We start from the raw sequence: 7,246 nt of genomic DNA, 5'->3' as shown, positions 1-7,246 counted from the left end.
CACTAGACTACCTGCTGCCCCTCTAACCACTAGACTACCTGCTGCCCCTCTAACCTCTAGACTACCTGCTGCCCCTTGCCCCTCTAACCACTAGGCTACCTGCTGCCCCTCTAACCACTAGACTACCTGCTGCCCCTCTAACCACTAGACTACCTGCTGCCCCTCTAACCACTAGACTACCTGCTGTCCCTCTAACCACTAGACTACCTGCTGCCCCTCTAACCACTAGACTACCTGCTGTCCCTCTAACCACTAGACTACCTGCTGCCCCTCTAACCACTAGACTACCTGCTGTCCCTCTAACCACTAGACTACCTGCTGTCCCTCTAACCACTAGACTACCTGCTGCCCCTCTAACCTCTAGACTACCTGCTGTCCCTCTAACCACTAGACTACCTGCTGCCCCTCTAACCTCTAGACTACCTGCTGCCCCTCTAACCACTAGACTACCTGCCGCCCCTCTAACCACTAGACTACCTGCTGACCCTCTAACCTCTAGACTACCTGCTGCCCCTCTAACCACTAGACTACCTGCTGCCCCTCTAACCACTAGAATACCTGCTGACCCTCTAACCACTAGACTACCTGCTGCCCCTCTAACCTCTAGAATACCTGCTGCCCCTCTAACCTCTAGACTACCTGCTGCCCCTCTAACCACTAGACTACCTGCCTCTAACCACTAGACTACCTGCTGCCCCTCTAACCACTAGACTACCACTAGACTACCTGCCTCCCCTCTAACCACTAGACTACCTGCTGCCCCTCTAACCTCTAGGCTACCTGCTGCCCCTCTAACCACTAGACTACCTGCTGCCCTTCTAACCACTAGACTACCTGCTGCCCCTCTAACCACTAGGCTACCTGCTGCCCCTCTAAACACTAGACTACCTGCTGCCCCTCTAACCACTAGACTACCTGCTGCCCCTCTAACCACTAGGCTACCTGCTGCCCCTCTAACCACTAGGCTACCTGCTCTAACCACTAGGCTACCTGCTGCCCCTCTAACCACTAGACTACCTGCTGCCCCTCTAACCACTAGACTACCTGCTGCCCCTCTAACCTCTAGACTACCTGCTGCCCCTTGCCCCTCTAACCACTAGGCTACCTGCTGCCCCTCTAACCACTAGACTACCTGCTGCCCCTCTAACCACTAGACTACCTGCTGTCCCTCTAACCTCTAGACTACCTGCTGCCCCTCTAACCACTAGACTACCTGCTGCCCCTCTAACCACTAGGCTACCTGCTCTAACCACTAGACTACCTGCTGCCCCTCTAACCACTAGACTACCTGCTGCCCCTCTAACCTCTAGACTACCTGCTGCCCCTCTAACCACTAGACTACCTGCTGCCCCTCTAACCACTAGACTACCTGCTGCCCCTCTAACCACTAGAATACCTGCTGACCCTCTAACCACTAGACTACCTGCCACCCCTCTAACCACTAGGCTACCTGCCACCCCTCTAACCACTAGACTACCTGCTGCCCCTCTAACCACTAGACTACCTGCTGCCCCTCTAACCACTAGACTACCTGCCTCTAACCACTAGGCTACCTGCTGCTCCTCTAACCACTAGACTACCTGCTGCCCCTCTAACCTCTAGACTACCTGCTGCCCCTCTAACCACTAGGCTACCTGCTGCCCCTCTAACCACTAGACTACCTGCTGCCCCTCTATCCACTAGAATACCTGCTGCCCCTCTAACCACTAGAATACCTGCTGCCCCTCTAACCACTAGACTACCTGCTGCCCCTCTAACCACTAGAGTACCTGCTGCCCCTCTAACCACTAGACTACCTGCTGCCCCTCTAACCACTAGACTACCTGCTGCCCCTCTAACCACTATCTAGTGGTTAGAGGGGCAGCAGGTAGTCTAGTGGTTAGAGGGGCAGCAGGTAGCCTAGTGGTTAGAGGGGCAGCAGGTAGTCTAGTGGTTAGAGGGGCAGCAGGTAGTCTAGTGGTTAGAGGGGCAGCAGATTTTTATTTTATTTTACCTTTATTTAACCAGGCAAGTCAGTTAAGAACAAATTCTTATTTTCAATGACGGCCTGGGAACAGTGGGTTAACTGCCTGTTCAGGGGCAGAACGACAGATTTGTACCTTGTCAGCTCGGGGGTTTGAACTCACAACCTTCCGGTTACTAGTCCGACGCTCTAACCACTAGGCTACCCTGCCGCCCCTCTAACCACTAGACTACCTGCTGCCCCTCTAACCACTAGACTACCTGCTGCCCCTCTAACCACTAGACTACCTGCTGTCCCTCTAACCTCTAGACTACCTGCTGCCCCTCTAACCACTAGACTACCTGCTGCCCCTCTAACCACTAGGCTACCTGCTCTAACCACTAGACTACCTGCTGCCCCTCTAACCACTAGACTACCTGCTGCCCCTCTAACCTCTAGACTACCTGCTGCCCCTCTAACCACTAGACTACCTGCTGCCCCTCTAACCACTAGACTACCTGCTGCCCCTCTAACCACTAGAATACCTGCTGACCCTCTAACCACTAGACTACCTGCCACCCCTCTAACCACTAGGCTACCTGCCACCCCTCTAACCACTAGACTACCTGCTGCCCCTCTAACCACTAGACTACCTGCTGCCCCTCTAACCACTAGACTACCTGCCTCTAACCACTAGGCTACCTGCTGCTCCTCTAACCACTAGACTACCTGCTGCCCCTCTAACCTCTAGACTACCTGCTGCCCCTCTAACCACTAGGCTACCTGCTGCCCCTCTAACCACTAGACTACCTGCTGCCCCTCTATCCACTAGAATACCTGCTGCCCCTCTAACCACTAGAATACCTGCTGCCCCTCTAACCACTAGACTACCTGCTGCCCCTCTAACCACTAGAGTACCTGCTGCCCCTCTAACCACTAGACTACCTGCTGCCCCTCTAACCACTAGACTACCTGCTGCCCCTCTAACCACTAGGCTATCTGCTGCCCCTCTAACCACTAGACTACCTGCTGCCCCTCTAACCACTAGACTACCTGCTGCCCCTCTAACCACTAGGCTACCTGCTGCCCCTCTAACCACTAGACTACCTGCTGCCCCTCTAACCACTAGACTACCTGCTGCCCCTCTAACCTCTAGACTACCTGCTGCCCCTCTAACCACTAGACTACGTGCTGCCCCTCTAACCACTAGAATACCTGCTGCCCCTCTAACCACTAGACTACCTGCTGCCCCTCTAACCACTAGAATACCTGCTGCCCCTCTAACCTCTAGACTACCTGCTGCCCCTCTAACCACTAGACTACCTGCTGCCCCTCTAACCTCTAGACTACCTGCTGCCCCTCTAACCTCTAGACTACCTGCTGCCCCTCTAACCTCTAGACTGCCTGCTGCCCCTCTAACCACTAGATTACCTGCTGCCCCTCTAACCACTAGACTACCTGCTGCCCCTCTAACCACTAGACTACCTGCTGCCCCTCTAACCACTAGACTACCTGCTGCCCCTCTAACCACTAGACTACCTGCTGCCCCTCTAACCACTAGAATACCTGCTGCCCCTCTAACCACTAGACTACCTGCTGCCCCTCTAACCACTAGACTACCTGCTGCCCCTCTAACCACTAGACTACCTGCTGCCCCTCTAACCACTAGACTACCTGCTGCCCCTCTAACCACTAGGCTACCTGCTGCCCCTCTAACCACTAGGCTACCTGCTGCCCCTCTAACCTCTAGACTACCTGCTGCCCCTCTAACCACTAGACTACCTGCTGCCCCTCTAACCACTAGACTACCTGCTGCCCCTCTAACCACTAGACTACCTGCTGCCCCTCTAACCACTAGACTACCTGCTGCCCCTCTAACCACTAGACTACCTGCTGCCCCTCTAACCACTAGACTACTTGCTGCCCCTCTAACCACTAGACTACCTGCTGCCCCTCTAACCACTAGACTACCTGCTGCCCCTCTAACCACTAGACTACCTGCTGCCCCTCTAACCACTAGACTACCTGCTGCCCCTCTAACCACTAGACTACCTGCTGCCCCTCTAACCACTAGAATACCTGCTGCCCCTCTAACCACTAGACTACCTGCTGCCCCTCTAACCACTAGACTACCTGCTGCCCCTCTAACCACTAGACTACCTGCTGCCCCTCTAACCACTAGACTACCTGCTGCCCCTCTAACCACTAGGCTACCTGCTGCCCCTCTAACCACTAGGCTACCTGCTGCCCCTCTAACCTCTAGACTACCTGCTGCCCCTCTAACCACTAGACTACCTGCTGCCCCTCTAACCACTAGACTACCTGCTGCCCCTCTAACCACTAGACTACCTGCTGCCCCTCTAACCACTAGACTACCTGCTGCCCCTCTAACCACTAGACTACCTGCTGCCCCTCTAACCACTAGACTACCTGCTGCCCCTCTAACCACTAGACTACCTGCTGCCCCTCTAACCACTAGACTACCTGCTGCCCCTCTAACCACTAGACTACCTGCTGCCCCTCTAACCACTAGACTACCTGCTGCCCCTCTAACCACTAGACTACCTGCTGCCCCTCTGACCACTAGACTACCTGCTGCCCCTCTAACCACTAGACTACCTGCTGCCCCTCTAACCACTAGACTGCATTGTATGCATTGAATGCATTGTATCTACAGCTTAAAAAACAGTCATATACTTGGTCGGTACTAAAATAAGGATGCTGAACCTGCCTACAGAGTTAGATCAGAACCTCAGGAAAGCTGCCTCCAATGAGAGGAACTGTATGAGTCTTTTATAGATTGTTGTTTTTTTCTCCCAAACACATCTTCCTCCGTTCAGACAGCATGGGGACCTGAACACTTCTCTCAGACATCTTCCTCCATTCAGACAGCATGGGGACCTGAACACTTCTCTCAGACATCTTCCTCCATTCAGACAGCATGGGGACCTGAACACTTCTCTCAGACATCTTCCTCCATTCAGACAGCATGGGGACCTGAACACTTCTCTCACACATCTTCCTCCGTTCAGACAGCATGGGACCTGAACACTTCTCTCACACATCTTCCTCCATTCAGACAGCATGTGACCTGAACACTTCTCTCACACATCTTCCTCCATTCAGACAGCATGGGGACCTGAACACTTCTCTCACACATCTTCCTCCATTCAGACAGCAAGGGACCTGAACACTTCTCTCACACATCTTCCTCCATTCAGACAGCATGGGGACCTGAACACTTCTCTCACACATCTTCCTCCGTTCAGACAGCATGGGACCTGAACACTTCTCTCACACATCTTCCTCCGTTCAGACAGCATGGGGACCTGAACACTTCTCTCACACATCTTCCTCCGTTCAGACAGCATGGGGACCTGAACACTTCTCTGACACATCTTCCTCCATTCAGACAGCATGGGGACCTGAACACTTCTCTCACACATCTTCCTCCATTCAGACAGAAATAATCTATCTGACAACTGTGGTAGTAACAGCTCTGTGGTAGTAACGGCTCTGTGGTAGTAACGGCTATGTGGTAGTAACAGCTCTGTGGTAGTAACGGCTCTGTGGTAGTAACGGCTCTGTGGTAGTAACGGCTCTGTGGTAGTAACGGCTCTGTGGTAGTAACGGCTCTGTGGTAGTAACAGCTCTGTGGTAGTAACAGCTCTGTGGTAGTAACAGCTCTGTGGTAGTAATAGCTCTGTGGTAGTAACAGCTCTGTGGTAGTAACAGCTCTGTGGTAGTAACGGCTCTGTGGTAGTAACGGCTCTGTGGTAGTAACAGCTCTGTGGTAGTAACGGCTCTGTGGTAGTAACGGCTCTGTGGTAGTAACAGCTCTGTGGTAGTAATGGCTCTGTGGTAGTAACAGCTCTGTGGTAGTAACGGCTCTGTGGTAGTAACGGCTCTGTGGTAGTAACAGCTCTGTGGTAGTAACGGCTCTGTGGTAGTAACAGCTCTGTGGTAGTAACGGCTCTGTGGTAGTAACAGGTCTGTGGTAGTAACAGCTCTGTGGTAGTAACAGCCCTGTGGTAGTAACAGCTCTGTGGTTGTAACGGCTCTGTGGTAGTAACAGCTCTGTGGTAGTAACGGCTCTGTGGTAGTAACAGGTCTGTGGTAGTAACAGCTCTGTGGTAGTAACAGGTCTGTGGTAGTAACAGCTCTGTGGTAGTAACGGCTCTGTGGTAGTAACAGGTCTGTGGTAGTAACAGCTCTGTGGTAGTAACAGTCCTGTGGTAGTAACAGCTCTGTGGTAGTAACGGCTCTGTGGTAGTAACAGCTCTGTGGTAGTAACGGCTCTGTGGTAGTAACAGCTCTGTGGTAGCATCAGGTCTGTGGTAGTAACAGCTCTGTGGTAGTAACGGCTCTGTGGTAGTAACAGCTCTGTGGTAGTAACGGCTCTGTGGTAGTAACAGGTCTGTGGTAGTAACAGGTCTGTGGTAGTAACAGCTCTGTGGTAGTAACGGCTCTGTGGTAGTAACAGCTCTGTGGTAGTAACGGCTCTGTGGTAGTAACGGCTCTGTGGTAGTAACGGCTCTGTGGTAGTAACAGGTCTGTGGTAGTAACGGCTCTGTGGTAGTAACGGCTCTGTGGTAGTAACAGCTCTGTGGTAGTAACAGGTCTGTGGTAGTAACGGCTCTGTGGTAGTAACGGCTCTGTGGTAGTAACAGCTCTGTGGTAGTAACGGCTCTGTGGTAGTAAAGGCTCTGTGGTAGTAACGGCTCTGTGGTAGTAACAGCTCTGTGGTAGTAACAGCTCTGTGGTAGTAACGGCCCTGTGGTAGTAACAGCTCTGTGGTAGTAACGGCTCTGTGGTAGTAACAGCTCTGTGGTAGTAACGGTTCTGTACTTCTCATGTCTTGGGAATGCCTTGCGGTGAAAAAAAATTTTTTTGTCTAAAGTTATTTAAGTTTTTGTCTGACATTTCTAACGGCTAAAACATGTTCATTGTGTCTCTTCTCATGTTTTCTTGGTTGAAGCCCAGAAAAATGTGCTGTCTGTTGTTTGTTATTATTGGATTGGTCCTTCAAGTCAAGAGAACAATTCTTCTGAACAGGAAGGAACGTATGAAAGCCAAAACTTGAGTTTCCTGTGGACTGCTGGAATGGGGGACGACACTTTGACCTTTTATACATGGGGACGTGCAGCTTGTCTGCTCAAGGACTTCCATGGGTATTTTATAAGGTCACTGGGTCACCGGACACAACTTCTGGGACTCTGCTAATGGACATATGGAAGTTTGAATCCTGTAGTACATACTTGGATATCTGGTAATTAGAAAACAATTTGAAGTGGAAACCTTGTG

The sequence above is a fragment of the Oncorhynchus clarkii genome, chromosome 19, assembly GCF_045791955.1.
Source record: "Oncorhynchus clarkii lewisi isolate Uvic-CL-2024 chromosome 19, UVic_Ocla_1.0, whole genome shotgun sequence".
Taxonomy (NCBI): Eukaryota; Metazoa; Chordata; class Actinopteri; order Salmoniformes; family Salmonidae; genus Oncorhynchus; species Oncorhynchus clarkii.
This window is presented reverse-complemented; position numbering follows the sequence as displayed.